This window comes from Dermacentor andersoni, chromosome 2 (genome assembly GCF_023375885.2).
Source record: "Dermacentor andersoni chromosome 2, qqDerAnde1_hic_scaffold, whole genome shotgun sequence".
Classification (NCBI taxonomy): domain Eukaryota; kingdom Metazoa; phylum Arthropoda; class Arachnida; order Ixodida; family Ixodidae; genus Dermacentor; species Dermacentor andersoni.
Genome location: NC_092815.1, coordinates 24,075,789 through 24,089,718, shown reverse-complemented (window position 1 = coordinate 24,089,718; position 13,930 = coordinate 24,075,789). Strand labels below are relative to the sequence as shown.

Here is a 13,930-nt window from a genome sequence, read left to right as displayed (position 1 = left end):
AACTGAGACAAGGAATGTTTGTGCGCGCCTCGGGTTTGTTTCCAGAGAAATCTGCAGTTAAAGCGAACACGCATGACACGCGCGAAATCGCACATCTGTGGCGCCATTCCTCGGGTGCCAGCGGTGTCAGCTTCAGCCTATAGAAACTCCCTCCTCTATCTCGCCGGCGCCGTCAACACTGTCACTTGATACACGTTCGAGCAGATTGTGGATAGCAAGAAGGGTGCAAGCGAAAGGAGCAAGACTGCATGCACTTTCCGACTCCAGTGCGCGCCCACGATAGGCCACGATCATGGTGCAGTCACCATCTGTCATTTTTGCTTGCATTACCTGCATTTGTACGCTGCGGTGTATGGGTCAAGCATACCAAGGCGAAGCTCCCACTGAAAATCACCACAATGAAGGTAGCGTCAAGCTGTGGGCGCTTTTGGTGGCTGGTTCCAGTGGTTATTACAATTACAGGCACCAGGCCGATGTGTGCCACGCTTACCACCTGCTGCGAAACCACGGCATCCCAGACAACCGTATCGTGGTGATGATGTATGACGACATAGCCTACGCCGAGGAAAACCCGACGCCTGGCGTCGTCGTGAATCACATCAACGGTTCCAACCTGTATCCGGGAATGGTGAAGGACTACACAGGCGATTTGGTTACTCCGGCTAACTTTCTAGACGTTCTACAGGGCCGGAGACCACGCGGCGGAGGCACGGGAAAGGTGATTGCTAGCGGGCCACAAGACCACATATTCGTATACTTCACTGATCACGGTGCTCCAGGCTTGATCGCGTTCCCAAACGACGTCTTATATGCTAAGAACCTGAGTGAAGCCATCAGGTCGATGCACAATAAGGGTCGGTTTGGCAGGATGGTGATCTACGTCGAAGCATGTGAATCGGGCTCCATGTTTGCCGACGGCATGCTTGCGAACAACGTCAGCGTCTATGCCACGACAGCGGCCAACCCTGACGAGTCTTCGTACGCCTGCTATTGGGACCCAATCCGTGAAACATACCTGGGCGACGTATACAGCGTAAAATGGATGGAAGACTCGGACAGAGAAAACTTGAGGAAGGAGACCTTGATAGGTCAGTTCAATATTGTCAGGAGGGAGACGAACACAAGCCATGTAGAGGAGTACGGAGATCTTCGCATTGGCGCCATGACTGTTAACCAATTTCAAGGTGGAAAAATGGCAGAGCCTGTCGTCTTACCGATCGTGCCATTGGATGCAGTTGACAGTCGCGACGTGCCAGTAGCCATTCTGAGAAGGAAGATAGAAGCAGCTACTGATCAACGTTCAAAGCAAGCCCTTGAGAGTAAGTTGGAGAACATTTTGGCTAATAGGTCCTTTGTTAAAGAAAAGGTGAGTGAGATAGCCCACCTGCTTACCTACGGAAACGCAGAACAAGCGAATAACTTGCTTACTGCAAAGAAACGCATATCAGACTTTCAGTGCTACGAGAAAGCGGTCGATAGTTTCCGCAGAAAGTGCTTCGATCTTCCCGCCAGTCCATACGCACTGGGCCAACTGCAAGTTCTTGTGAACGCATGCGATGCATATGAAGCCAGTGAAATTAAGGCAGCCATCAGCGCCGTGTGCAGGTTTCCCGCAGTGAAAGGTATTGTGTAAGCAGGTTGCGCATCTGGCATTTGAACACACTGAAAAAATAAAAAAAAGAAAGCGTGTATGCGTCCGTGTCACTTGTTAGTGAAAATGAGGATGTCTGCTTTGTTTTTGTTGATGGTAACACCTGGTGAATGTGTGTGCTTGCGCAGTCATTGTTTGGTCGAAGGATATGTGGGCTCAATGCTAGGCACCACAAGAACAAATATTCTAGACATTGATATACCACTATATCATTTCCAATGAGGGCATGCCACTGGTTGTGACAGCCACGAGGACTAGCACATAAATACATGACACTCTGAAAGAAAATGTACCAATATGCTTACATGCATGTTAAACACAAATTTGCATTAAACATGCCTTAAACACAAATACTTGACTACGACACGTTTTCTATTACTTTCGCAGCGAAAATTTAATGAGTAAAACAAATATGAGAAGACAACAAGTGTGTTTTACAGCGAAGCTGTTGAGGGCTAGTTTCCTCACTATTGTGTCTGCGTGTAGAAAAACATCCTAAGGATAGTGCAAACAGGGCCGACCCGTGGCGGAGGTGACGCAGGCATTGAGCACTTACCTACGCGTGCTGACCCGAAGATTGTGCTATGCCGGGCTGACCCGCGGCGAAGGTGAAGCAAGCGTTAAGCACTCCTCATGCGTGGACCGATCCCGAGGATAGTGCAATACCGGGCCGACCCGTGGCGGAGGTGAATCAGGCGTTAAGCAGTTCGCCATTAAGGGGCTCACATACCTAGCCTCGCTGGTCATTCTTACTGACTGAGTGGAAGGGCACTGACTTTTTCAACACAATTATTTTTTCAACGTCGAGAACATTGTAAAATCCAGAAGAGCCGGAAATTCGCAGCTTACACTACCAGCAGGAAAAATCTAAGTAATAGCGTTTTGCTCTGTCACCTGCAGTTGAGACTGATATCTACTCAAAAAAATTATGCAGATCCCACGCACTGTGGGAATCGATGTAAGCGAAGCATTCCGTGCTGGATGCTTTGACTGACGATAATTAGCGGTGATGTTGACGGCTAAAGCTTAATTTCTTCAACGCTTATACTAACACGAGATTGGTGAGTTGATGTTAAACGTTACATTGCGGGAACCACTGCTGTTTGCGTAGTACACAGAACACAAAGGGAGAGGAGTTTGCTTGAGGCGTTGTTGTGCCCGACATTTCATAGCCTCTGAGAGGTTTGAGCATAGTCATTGCCTCACATGGCACATCGCATTGTGTCAGAAGTATTAAACTTGAATTGAGTTACGGGGCTCGACGTAGTGTCGGATTCCGGATTAACTTTGACACCGTGATGTCCTTTAACGTGTCCCAAAAGTTAGGTGCACGTGCGTTTTCTATTTCACCCCCATCTAAATGCGGCTGCCGCGGTTGGGATCAAATTCACGGCCTCTAGCAATGCCATAGCCGCAAAGCTACCGCGGCGGGCACAGAAATGTTGATTTGACGGTCGACCGCTACCGCAGTGTCGCCTGGACCCTGCAGTGTGCTTTAATTAATGCAGCTCTGCTTCTGCACGCCCTGCGTAGTTTGTCCGCTTGAAATATTTGCATGGTGTTTACTTTTCAGAAATAGCAGCAACGTACTGTACCGTACCGTACCCGCAAGCGCCGTCGTATAGTAGCAGGGTTTGCTTGACTTCTCACGTCACCTCCCCCTTCCTCCCTTGTATGGGAACTGCCTCTTCCCCTCCCTCCTCCCTACAGTTCTATCTACGTGCCCTCTGGACTCGCATCTTAGTAGAAAGGGAATCGCTGCAGTTTCTGCAATGCTTCTGAGGAAAGTCACCGATAATTACAGCTGTCAACAGGCTAATGTGGCGACGGCCAGGGAGCTCCAAAGGGCAATGTGCACATTCGACGCGGTGGAGTGAAAACGAGTTTCTTCTGTCGCCTTTCCTCTCGCTCCTGTCATGTATATATGCACACGCTGTGAACTCCCCCCGACGCGGTGTGCCTGACAGCAGAAGCAGCAGCAGTGGGAAAGTCGAAGGAAGAGGCAAAGAAAGCTTCGCTTGAAAAGTGACAGATACATGACAACACTGAGTCGGAGTATGCCGTACCAAGCAATAAAGTTTTATATGTCATGCCTCAAGCACTTACCTTAGACGACCTGTGTATCACCCCCACCCGTTGCACTGAGTGGTAAAGCCCCTTCAATAAGCCTCTGCATACATATCTGTTTCACACTCCATCCACCCCAAACGCACACCCCAGCCAAGCAGAGAAGCCTCAACAATACGTTAGTTTCGACACTGCGACGGTTTCAATGTGCTAACATTTGTTCTCTCACCGAGACAAGGCGTGCTTTGGCTTCTTCGACATCGGTAAGCTGATGCGAAAGAACATCATCTCTGCTTCATCAGACCCTACCCAACTCAGTTTCTTACGAAGGAGCCTTGCCGTCTAGACAGTATTGCGAGTTGGGCATGTAAATTCAGCGCCACCACTTGTAAACATTCCATCGCATAAGTCGTTTACAGCACTGTGGAAGCTGCACGACTTCTTAGCCAATAGGAAGGCCGAATGCCCCTCCAGATGTGTTCATCCGCGCCACGTCGTCTGCTCAGTGGCTGCTGAATTCGCTGTATACGACGTGCATGCGCAAAGGTCCTAACATGTCACGTATCGTTGTAAAGTATCATGTAATAAGAAAAAAACTCCCTAATCCTACCATTAGTCAAACAGTCATTCCCAGAACTATATTAGCTGTGCAAGGATATTGCCTGTGTGCGCCTCGTACGTTTGACAAATGCTGCAAACGACCTGTGAGGCGGAAACGGCCACCAACCGATTTTCTACCTCATGGCTGCTTGGCGCAGTAAGGTTTGCGATGTCCGTTCGTTTTCTATTGCACCATAGTGCACCATATCGTGACGCCATAGTGCAGTGGTGCACAAAACGAACATGAAGGGTACCGGCAAAGAGAGAATCACTACAAAGGTGTGGTTCGTTGTCATGACGTGCAAATTCAGTTGGAAGCTTATATAGGGTTATAAACTAGGTGTTGGCTAACATTCTAAGTTTCGAATACGAGTCGACTATCCCGCACTAACTATTCGCATTCGAAAATCTTTTATTTTCGAATGCTTAAAACTTGCCAAATATTTCGCAACAGATGTCTGTTAACGCCTCGTTACTGTTCTCCGTTTGCTAAAGAAAGTATCGCAAATTATCAGAAGGGAAACTTGCTTTCGGTTTCGGAGGGGAGGCCTAGATGGCAAACCGTGGTTTTAGCTTGTAGTCTGTAATTTAATGTATTTGGCAGTCTAGTACTGTATAGCAGTTTTACAACCGACCGCCACTCCCCGCTTTTTCCCGATGAGCAAAACCACGTCGATCACGCTTTCATGATCAAGCTCCCAGTGCTGAACCAGCTTGTGAAATTCTAGCTTGTGAAAAGGTTGGCCCGTGCGCCACGTCGCGTATTCCGTACGCGCAGGACAGTTTCCACGAGGCCAAGGACACGAGAAGCAAACAGGGGAATAATTTAGTGAGCCTTGCCAATTTTTCTCGCTCGTCACGCTTCCATCAGAGTATCGAAGTCTGAACAGCGCGAAGGACGGGACATGAACGGCAAATCGCTGACCTACCTTCAAATAACATTTATCGCGTGCTCCACGCGGGATATAAGTACACATAAGAGGAAGAAAATTCCGACATCAATACAAGTGAATCCATATAAATTACAACAATTAAAAGAGAGAGAGAGAGGTAGCCCCAACAAAAGCATGATCACATCCATAATATAACAGTAATAATAATATTCTTCTTTTACTAGTGCGGCTGCTTCTTTAAACAGAAGTTAGGAACGTTTTCCGAGTGTACTAGCTGGGATCTCGCAGTCTCTAAGCCTACAATACCGATTTTGCTGCTTAAATATACGGAAAAGGCCAGCCCACTCCGCTTACGTGAACGCTGCACTAATTTCGATGGCGAAGCCAGCGTCTGAAAGGAAACGGCAAATTCTAGCAACTATCGTAAACCAAATTAAGACTGTAATTGTCAATTTTAGAAAAGCGACAATGATCGTATAATTCTAGCATTTAAATACTCTTCATTTCCATCTGTGTAGCCTGAATCAAAGACGAATATCAGTACCGCTATTACGATCAAGGGCGGCAAAACATGAAATTGTAATGGGCTTTTAATAAACGGACTGTTTTCACTATAGTTTACTAGCATGTCTATATTTCCTTCGTGCGAAAAGGCGAGCGTATGCACAAATAAATTGAACATAATTGAACTTGCATGTTGATAGGCAATAGGAAAGCGCAGAAGACGATCTTACAGAGCCCAACAAATGTTTCAATAGAAGAAAGTCGCAGTGTACGCCAAAAAGCGAAGCATCGATTGCAATAGCAATTTAGTAGACGAAGTAAAGATAGTAGTTAACTTCGAAACATTCGCTTACTAACTGATTCGCAACGATGGTGTGAGCGCGCACAAGCAAACATGAACACATCACAGTCGATGAGCGCGGATACTCGCTCTCAAAACGATGGTGTGAGCAAGCGCGGCCGCAGCAGCGAGCGGAATTACCTTAGCGCGCTTTATCGTTTCAACGCAAGGGGCAACGCTGTGCTCCGGCAGCAACTGCGCATTTCGCGACCGTGTACTCAAACGCGTATTCAAACGTTCCTGTGCGAACTGTATGACGTCACACACTTCTCTCCCTCGTACGCCGTCGCACGATCACATAAACATTGACACCTGTAATGTCATGACTGCCATGACGCCTTCTCAGTTGTTGCAGTCGTTTCTGGAGACAATCTTCGAGATTATGAGGTAACCGTCGCTGGGGCTGATATCAGGACACCACCTATTGCTTCCGTCGTACGAAGGCCGCAAAAGCATCTTTTTAGGATTCTGTAATTCCTGTTACTCAAAGGGAGCTGCTTGGGCCTGTTGAATTATCCGTCAATGGCAGTCCCGGCCTGCCCGAAACGTTCATTTCAGTCAACGAGCGTTGCATATGAGGCATCTCGGGTAGTCCTGGACAGCCCAGGATAAGTCGAAGAGTCCTACTGTCCATATGGCGGCTATGATATATTTTCAGCTCCTGAATTTGCTTCAGGAGCTTGGAAGACACAAAAGCATGGCCTTCAAGATTTGGCGTTTGGGGCTGTTGCTGGGCTGTATGATTCGGACACTGCTTATACATATTACCACCTCCAAACGTTGCCAATTTGTCAAGCACGATTTTCGGTCGCCAGGAGCCTCTAAAAGTAGGCAATTTGGCGAGAAATCGCCGAACCTGCAAACTGCTGCATGCGCGCTTGGCTGTCACATGGCTGCGACGGAGAGTGACAACGTCACTACTGGCGCCGCTAATAGCGCGCGCCTCTCTTTCTTTTCTTTTTCCCCTCGCATGCCATGGAGTTGCGCCGGAGGAGTTTTCGGCGTAAAAGCGACGGACGAACGGTCGGCTAGCCACATGCAGCTTCGCTGTAAAATAATCAAAAATATGCATGATGTTCTTTTTTTATATAGTAAATCTATCGAGGGCACCGAAAGCACTTTAGCCAATGCCACTGTGCTAGACATATTCTGGGCTTGCGGTAGAGTCAATAAAGGAAATAACGCGCGCACTTGAACTTCGCATACGTCGCTTCACAATGAACCGAAATGCAACGTGTACATTTTACCAGAACTAAAGGGCCAAATGCAATGCACATAGCTCGTATTCTGTGACAAGCCGCGAATAAAGCCTGTCAATTACGCGATTTTCTTTCGTGTTGCTGGCTGCTTACTGTACAGCGGATGTCGACATGACTTTTAGCTGCGGTTAAGCGATATATATATATATATATATATATATATATATATATATATATTTATTTATTTATTCTGAACATCACAAGCTGAAGGCTGGGCCCCTACAACATGCGTACGAAAAATCAGGCCGCATTCTCCAATTCATGCATAAGAACATAAGATTATTTGGTTTGACAGGAAACTATTTTTATGGGCAATCGCTTTTTCTTCAAGCCATTCACTGCCGGTGTTCCAGAATTTCCGAGACTTAACCCTACGGAACTGTCGAGCTTATAGGGACGCGAGTACTAATTAAGGAATGAAAAAAGTGGTTCAGAGATTTGCAGGCGTGATTATGCGTTCGCGACTGGTAGGCGATTCGCAAAAAGAAAAAGAAATGCTTTCGGGCATTAGCCTCGGAGTAGTTATTGTGACCTGAAGGAGTTTTTCTTTTACTTACTGGCGAAAATAATTTTATGAGATAAAGAAACACTCCGCGCATTTCTATTTAATTACATCGTCCCATGAAAACGACGGACGTATGGAGCAGTTTTTCTTGTATGTATGTCGAAAACGTTAGTGATCTTCTGAGTAACCTCATAATATAATACATGCCTTGCACCTTTAAAAAAATGCTTGTAAGAAAAAAAAAATTATTTTTGCCGCACAGAGAGGCACTTAAACATACAAAGAACAAAACGTATCGTGCTTCCATGGCTTCTCAACTGCTATACACAAAAGTTATGAAGGAAAACGTGGCACATCATTATTAAACCGAACGCTGAGTCGCAGACACAACATTATGAAGGATGTCTGGCTTAAAATAACGTGAACGCGAAAACACTGTACCATGACGCGAACTGTTCGAAAAAAAAAACTGCCGTGGCTTAGCTTGGTTAAGCCTGGTGATTGCGAAGCAATAGTGCGAGGATTGCGAGGCGGTTGGTGGCTACCGCCTCACCTCGCGACGGCGTGAGATGGGGCTTCGTTTTTACACAGCTGGTGTGACGTCACACCGACCGTAGCGCCCCTGGTGAGAGGAGCGGGAGTTAGGCCGCCGTTGGTGGCTACCGCCTCGCCTCGCGACGGCGTGAGATGGGGCCCCGTTTTTACACAGCTGGTGTGACGTCACTCTAGGTCACGTGATGTGACGTCACGCAGCGAGGTCACGCTAAAGGTCAATGGTGCCTACCACCGCCTCGCCTCGGAACGGGTTGAAGTGCGACCTAAAGTAGTATTGCTTCGCAATAAAAAAAAAACTATGTTTTCCACGCGTTGAATGTGCAGTGCTGCACCGTGATGAATTTAACGCTTGCAAAAATTATAAAAATCTTCGTGTTACTTTGCCTACAAGTATCTGGAGAAGTACAGCACTTGCCTCGCAAAGAATGGCGTGTTTCATATGTGCAAAGTCTTTTTTTCCGATGTTGAGGAGCCATTGTTTTTACCGCACGACGACTCGTTTACCTTCGGGGATTACAAACAATGCTAGTTCTTTTTCCCGACTGCTGCTGCATTGAAAAGTGCAGCAACCAGGCATTCTTCCGGCAAACGAAGCTCACCTAACTTGCAATACTTGCAAAACGCACGTGCGCCGTGGCAGCACGGTCCCCATGTTGCCCACGAATAGCGACCGGAAGGAAGTAAAAAATAACTAAAACAAGTTTCATGACGTCTCCTTGACGACAGGGTCCTCTGATAGGGCGGTTTCGCGTGCCGCAGCCAGTCAGCGCGCGGCAAGCGCCTGCGCGGCGACAGCGAGTAGGAAAAACAGGAGGAAAGCGGCGCTAGAGTTACTGTATATGCTACTACAGGTAGCCTGTGGTAGCATATACAGCAACTCTAAGCGGCGCGGGCGCATGGCGCCATCTCGTAGTCTCGTCCGGCACTCTGGTTTCCTCCTTAACCTTACGCCATACTCTCCTCCTCTACTTTCCGCCTAGTGCTTTCACTGTAGCCTCCTCCTCCACTTTCCTCCTCGCGCTCTCTTCTTTCATCGCCCGCTGCGCTCCGCGTTCGCTTTCATTCCGCGTTCGCTTTCGGCGTCTGGAGCGGCGCCCAGTTCGGCGGAACCCAGAACTGGGCGCCGCTCCAGACGCCGAATGTCTCAGTGTGAACGGGGCATAAGACGAGACACGCCGACGCCGAACGGAGGAACGGGCGCCTAAGAGCTGCGCTCTAAGAAACCAAGCGGGTAGTAAACGTCCGCCGCTTCCCCGAGCGGAGACAGCCCTCGATGATAATGATGACGATTTATTGGAATACCTTTTGCAACGGGCAGTGACTGGCCTGCTTGAGTTAATCAAGCATGCTGTACAGGCTTTTCATTCTAGCGTTTACAATACATCTCTTTAACCTTTGTTCCTTAATATTTTTATACCTACGTTGTACCGTTACCTATGCCTGTAACGGGCCCGGTCGTATCGCTTCCCTGCTTTTCCTCCACCAATATTCTAAACGTACCTTGCTTATCTCGACTGTTGACCGGTTGATGACAAGCACTTTAAAACGAAGCGCTTTTGGAAGGTGTACGTTACCTACGGGTTTCGCTGGGTCAATACCTTAGCATTTCATTAGGATGTACTGAGTGGTCTCCCGAATTTTGCTGCAGCAGACACATGCCTCATACTGTCGTAAATATTTGCTCCGGTATTTTTGTCCTTAGGCAACCAGATCGAACATCAACCAGCAAGGCATTGCCGTTTGTGTTACTGTACAGATTTTCCCTTCTAAGTTTTTTTCTTGCCATTCTTGCAAATCTCCATGGTCTGTGTTGTATCCATTATTTGCATCCAATTTACTCTGTTTCTCTCACTTTCTTTTTGGTGAATTCTGGGTGTCTATTTACACTTTCAATCACCCTGTACTTGGTTGCCAACTTTCTTGACCGGATTTCTTTACCTTGATCTACGGATAGTCTACCCGCTGACGTGGTTCCCCGCTACAAAGGGGCTGCTTGTCCACACCACTCGGGTTCGCAAGGCAGTATCTCACCTTCTTGCCCAGGGGACACAGCTATACATCCAGGTGGGCCCTGTGGCTCTATGACGCCGCTGCCACACCACGCCTGCGGTACGCCGTTCCACTGGTTGCACCTTCCACTGGGCGACTCGAAGAGACGCTCCCCTACCACTTCCCTCCAGCAGACGGCAGTCTCTCTCCTCCACGAGAGGCACGGGGACCACCTCCACATTTTTGCCGACGGCTCGGTGGTACTATAGACACAGGCTCATCAATGGCAGCCTGCGTAGCACCCGCTCTGCAGATGAGCAAGCTGTGTCTCCTCCCGGTACACGGGAGCTCAACAGCATCGGAGGTAGCAGGCTTCCACCTTGCCGTCAACCTACTCGCGGAAGAAATGCCATCAACCCCGGCCGCCATCTTCTGCGACTCCAAGGCGGGTGTTCTCAGCCTGCAGATGCCCGATAGGCCCAGCCTGGGGCTCGCCCTACTCTCGACCAGACCCGCCTTGGTTGCTCAGTGGTTATGGTGTTAGGCTACTGAGCACAAGGTCGCGGGATCGAATCCCAGCCACGGCGGCCGCATTTCGATGGGGGCGAAATGCGAAAACACCCATGCACTTAGATTTAGTTGCACGTTAAAGAACCCCAGGTGGTCGAAATTTCCGAAGTCATCCACTACGGCGAACCTCATACTCAAAAAGTGGTTTTGGCACGTAAAACCTCATAATTTTTTACTCTCGACCAGGCTAACGGCACTCCTAGAGGCGGGCTGCTCGTTGTCCTTGCGCTGGCTTCCGGCCCACGTGGGGATCACGGGCAACGAGGAGGCCGATGCCCTTGCAAGGAGTGTCCACCACTCCGCGGTCCTTCTCAGCTTTGCAGTGACAGCTGCAGACTTTACACGGCACAGGCTGCGACGACATCTACTGGTTTGCCACCCGGACAAGCGGATGTACCTGGGCCGCCCTCCGCGGCCACTGCCGCAGCGTGGCCTTGCTCGCAGGAATACTTCGCTCTCGCTGCGCTCGAGAGTCGGCTGCTGCTGGACAGGGGCATATCGCTACCGGCTTGGGCTCGCCGCTTCACCGGCCTACGGCTCCTGTGGGGAGCCTAAACACTCTGTGAAGAAGATTGTGAAAAAGACGCGTCTCGCTGTACAGCCGCATCGCCAACGGGCGGCTCGGCTCTGCGCGCGCTGCTGGTTGCTGGCGTCTTCTTGGACGGTGCCTCGCCGTTCCCGGTCGCTGTGCCCTTTGCATAAGGAGCCGCTAATAAATCTCTTCTCAACTGGGACACCTGCTCCTGGCCTGCACGGCGTACCTCTAACATCCGTGCGTGCATGCGGGTGGGCTAGCGCCAGAGAAAATAGTGTCCTTTCTTTTAACCAGGCTGGTGCAGACGAGTGTACTGGGGGTAGAGGCTACGACGTCGCATGCTGGACTTGACTGACTGAACTGTGGCCAATCATAGCAGGCCGCGCGTCGTTTTCGGCATCAGTAGACCGAAAGCGCCTATAACGTTGCACTTAACCCCACTTCGCATTCACCAGATGCGTACATTCCCTTGCCTAAGCACTAAACGCCGATGTGTTTCCTTTCAGCAACAAATTTAGACAACCTGCAGCTACATACGTGCATCGCGAATGCGCAGCGCAGCGCCCGATGACAACTCCTATATGCATATAATACAGCGCGCAGTCTGAAACAGAAATGGGTAAGATAAATTTACCTTCTTAGAAGATGAGCTCACCTACCTCTGTGGCACACGGTCACTCCAGCGCTCGGCTGCCTGGTGAACTAGAATATATTCTATAGCGTGGATATTGGGGAGATGTTCTCACAATTCGCCCGTCTGTCTAACGAGGGGCTCCCGCGCCCCGCCACCTTCAGCGACGACATATGTCACGTGCACGGCAGCTTCCTTTCTTTTTTTTTTCGTTTGCTTGGCTTGCGACGAGTGCTAACCGGGCGCGTTCTCGCGCGCAGGATCGTTCGCGTTGCTCCACGTGCGATCGGTCTGTTTATTAACAGGTAGAGCGATCACTGGCTGCTGCCAACGTGCAATTCGCGGTTATTCCGTCACGAAGAAAGTCGGGCGAATGCACAAATCGGTGGTGATTCACACCGCTGACAAGGGGACACTTTCGATCGCGGACTACCTCGATCCAGATAGAACTAAATTCGGACCGAGCGCTGATACAGTCATTTTCAATCACAATTGACTTTGTCCGTCCTTATTTTAAGTATGATCTAAACGTTTGATTCGGATTGACCCCAATCGCTAATGAAAGTAGAGAAGCCTGAAGGCCATGAAAGCTGTTTAGAGGACGAACGTTTGCATAGTTGCGCGTGACTTGCTGTGCCTGCTTGTGTGAACGGCGCGAATTGGGGCACAGCTAGTGTTTAATGATCTCTCTTAAAGCGCTGCAAATTTGTTCACTTTTCCCTTATAGTTTTCGTGCTATAGAAACGAAGGAATTTCACATTCTTATCAAATGCAAACGAATGTATGCTTCTGTCTTGACGGGTAAATTGAAGGCATAGCCATTTAATCATCTTCTTTTTTTTTTTTTCAGAGCCACTCAGTCTTAGGAAACAGCTTTAGAAAGCCATTATATATAGTAATCCTCGTCCCTTAAGCTGCGTAAAATTTTTTGTCCAGTCCATGCTTAACAAAAAGAAAAAAGGAAAAAAGGAAAGAAAGAAAACGGGGCGGTAGCCTAATTTGGCTACATAGTGGATATGGCGTTGCACTGCTAAACTAGAGCTCACGGGTTCAAACCTGGTCGCGGAATTTGGTGGGAACGAAATGGAAAAACTCGTGTACTTATGTTCAGGAGCATGTTAAGAACCCCAGGTGGTGAGAACTATAATCATAATCATATCGCCAGACCTAAGACGCCCGAATTTTTTTAATTATAGAAAAGGAAGGTAGCTGCGTCCTTCGACGTTTTTCTAGGGGTGTAAACGAGAGAAATTATTCTAGAGCCTGATTTCTGAGAAAACATGTTACGATTACCTCACATTTCATACTAAATGTAATGCCGGCCGTTCCCAATAGTACGTCCGTTCAACTAAACAGCTTTTGCATTAAATACGGCTGCTTTCATTTATCTGATGCACTATCACAAGGACAATAATGAAGCAATTAAAAGAACGGCATGCCTCACATACACGTAGAGATATTTGTAGATCTCTGCTGTGTCCGGTGAAGAAGGTAAATGTGGTACCACATTTGGCACCCAGTTTTAATGGGTTAACATGGCGAGACTGTCAAAAAAATGTTTTCGTTGCCTGAATAAAGTTAGCAGATTTACAGGCTGGCACAAAATGGGGCGTTTATATAAATGACGACTAAGAACTTGTTCAGCAGAACTGATTAGCACCCGTACGTTAATTCTCTCGGGAACTAGATCGTCTCTGCGCAACAGCCCCGGCTTTCCAGCAGCACTATCATTCGTAAGCAGTCCTCACTTGCATCGGCCCCCAACTTTCGAGACTTCAAAAGTGCTGTTATGCGTTACATTCGAACGAAAACGGCTGTTCGATAATTTTAA

The 13,930-nt window shown here is 48.4% G+C and overlaps 1 pseudogene; it reads left to right on the top strand.

The window, feature by feature from the left end:
- The first annotated feature begins 242 nt into the window (after positions 1–242).
- Positions 243–1,687, top strand: LOC126542775 (legumain pseudogene; annotated as a pseudogene).
- Positions 1,688–13,930: the final 12,243 nt, after the last annotated feature.